The sequence below is a fragment of the Lolium rigidum genome, chromosome 7 (assembly GCF_022539505.1).
Source record: "Lolium rigidum isolate FL_2022 chromosome 7, APGP_CSIRO_Lrig_0.1, whole genome shotgun sequence".
Classification (NCBI taxonomy): Eukaryota; Viridiplantae; Streptophyta; class Magnoliopsida; order Poales; family Poaceae; genus Lolium; species Lolium rigidum.
The window spans coordinates 123123726-123126703 of record NC_061514.1 but is presented as its reverse complement, the minus strand read 5'-3'; the positions used below and the strand labels follow the sequence as shown (position 1 = coordinate 123126703).

At 37.0% G+C, this 2978-nt stretch overlaps 1 long non-coding RNA gene across 1 annotated transcript; it reads right to left on the bottom strand.

Annotated features, from left to right (window-relative positions):
- Positions 1-257: 257 nt before the first annotated feature.
- LOC124676698 lies at positions 258-2274 on the bottom strand. Its single transcript, XR_006993758.1, has 5 exons — positions 2181-2274; positions 1862-2035; positions 1155-1236; positions 807-864; positions 258-327 (listed from the first exon to the last, which is right to left on the bottom strand). It is a non-coding gene; the product is annotated as an uncharacterized LOC124676698 (long non-coding RNA).
- Positions 2275-2978: the final 704 nt, after the last annotated feature.

Sequence of the window (2978 nt, the reverse complement as noted above, 5' to 3'; positions counted from 1 at the left end):
AAGGGCGCCCAAGCGCGACGGACCGAAAAAATCGTCGTAGGACTTTGCCCGACGCAGTTTCCACAACAGAACCCATATCGTCGGGTTAGGCCCATAGGCGACGAAAAATACCCCTTAGCGGACGATTTTGAGACGTTGTCTATCAGAACTTTTCTTGTAGTGAGAGTATAACATGTTGCAAATGGCCTAACTAATGTACTGTTGCTAATCTGATTCTTCTTATGCCTGCACCCTTTTTTTCAAATGGTGATTATCCTAGCGAATTATGTCAGATTCATCATGAGTTCTTGTCCCATTGTGCTAATGGTGATTATCCACTGTTATACTCTGTGCAATAGAGGACAATCTCATATTAGCAACACAGAGGACACACTCATATTAGAGAATATTCAGGCTCATATTATACATTATAAAGATAAAGACTAAATTCCAGAAGAAGCAATATAGCCTAGCAAAAAGAGACCCGTTAGACAAAATTCTTCTTATGCCTGCACCTTTTTTTTCAATAGACTACTCTGCTATACTGTATTGATTAGTTGTCATAGAAATATGTGTGCTCCTATCATCAGGTTTCCACGAATGTTGTTTGTTTACCATAAACTTCAAAGCCATGTCAGATTGCTAAAAGCTATTTACAGAAAACTCAATTCACCACTCACCTGCAGCTAAGCATAATAAAACCAATCTACAACACAAAATAATCTTCACCGAGATTGAAGCAATTGTTACACACGAATGAGAATCCCGCGAAGTGACAAATAGTTTGAATAAAAAGGCATATACAACAGAAGCGGGAGAAGATTTACCTCAAGCTAGCAGCAAAACAAGTTTAGAAAGGCGTGGTAGATAATGAGAGAGTTCAACCTGCAAGAGGAAAATTTAATCATACAACTTTGTACATAGGCACCCGGTCATGTTACACATTGTAAACTGTAATTGTAAAAATAGCACTCCATAGTTTACCACTTAGGTAAAGTACTACAGTTCCACAACTAAGCAGTTTTAAGCATAAATGAGTAAATTACCAGCTAATGATAATCAGAATGATCAACCTAAAACGCTTGGCAAAAAGAACAAAAATCATTCACCTCGCATTGCCATCTCAGGCCAATTTAAGATGCATACAACACAAATATTATCCGTAGAATACACACTTATTTATTTCCATGCGTATATAGAGGTCCATCAATCCGGTGCCAAGGTAAACAGGGATAAACGAGCTATTGCATGCTTTGCCTGCAAAAAGGATATCAAAGTTTCAGCTGACAAAAGATAATGGCTTACTTAGATTGGGAAGGATAGACAAAAGATAATGGCTTACTTAGATTGGGAAGGATAAGCATATCTAATTCAGGCTCATATTATACATTAACTCTGACTCTGAATGCTAGTACTTTAAATGTATATGTAACATACTAATTATTATTATTTAATATCAAATGCAATAACAGTTACATGAACTTAATCTATGTCTGTACTTTGCGCATATGAGCCAAATACATTGTTAATACCATGTAAAATTAGGTTCTTTATGATGCAGACAGGAAAAAAGCTTCATATATGAAGGCGGAGTTTTATTGTTTTAACACTAAATCTAATTGAGAGAAAGTGGCACCTCAAATACACTGTCAGCACTTCAAAATCATCATATATGCAGCAAAGAATTTTTGCTAGACAGTAATGCTATTTTTTATTTCGTTTTTAGCAGCATACAGGGAATAAGGAACTATACATAACTTGCTAGGTACAGTTTGAAGCAGACAACTACATGTACAACTTCATACTTGCTTTGACATCACTACAACCAACAAGAGAAATCAGATATACAGAAAAATAAATGACCAAATGTAGAAGTGCTTACTTCAGGTACCTATCTGCAACGGCATCACCTTTGCTATGAAGAACAGATCCAACTCATCCTACTGGCCACCCTCCAAAAGTCCTCAGTACTCCATTCAACCTTTGCTCTGGACCACACTGCAATATTACTGGTACGAAATCCTCAGGATTGGAACTCTGAAAACCGCACCACACCCTGCAATATTTCCAGTACAAACAGAATCTTAGCCATAGAAGTATATACATAATACATGCACTGGAAACCAACTTTTTCACAAACGAGAGGATGATTCATGGTAAGCTGATAGAGGATTATTGTCGAGTTATCCAAAAAAACTGACCTCATCGGAACAAATACGATCCGACTTAACACCTTACAATGGGAATCAAGTTATCGAACAAATGGTTAGCCCATGCAAGTATGACATCACCAGCAACACTAATCACAAGATCAACATCACATATTGTTCCTTGCTGCAGGCAATTTCTATAAAACTGAGTAAGGTGACAATCAACAACAGCTTAGTGCTAAAAGCATATTTAGTACATGTTCAGCCTCTACGTACTAAACCTGGAAGTATTTACGTGACAATCCTATCAGTGTTGCCGAAATGATATAACCAGAAACATGTAAAACGTTATAGTAGAAAGGCAAATTCAGTATCACCTCTGCACCTTTTCCACAAAAGAGATTTGGTGCTGCAACGGGCTCTAGAGTAGGCACGACAAATAATAAGGGTGGGTAAAGTCAAACATAAACACAACGTGAGGTAGGCATCAGAAATAGATCCAAAACACGGTAAAACAGCTCCAAGTAAACAAGACATGAAGTGTAGAAAGGAAATAGCTCCAGAATCATCATCTTTCATAGCTAAACACCTGAATATTAAGAGCACGGAAAGAAACTGAATTCACTAGTGCATCTAAGCATTAATATTAAGAGCAGATCCGTCAATCTTAGATTTTGAAACCATGAAACTAATCCTCTATACTGGATATTCTCAATCTAAAGGTGAGAGCTAATTATTCAAGTCCACCAGATCCAAAGAACTGATGTGATTATTCATAAGTCAAACTGGCATAGATATTGTGTAAAAAGAAGTAACTAACATGAAAGGGGGGAAGAAAGGAATATCTTA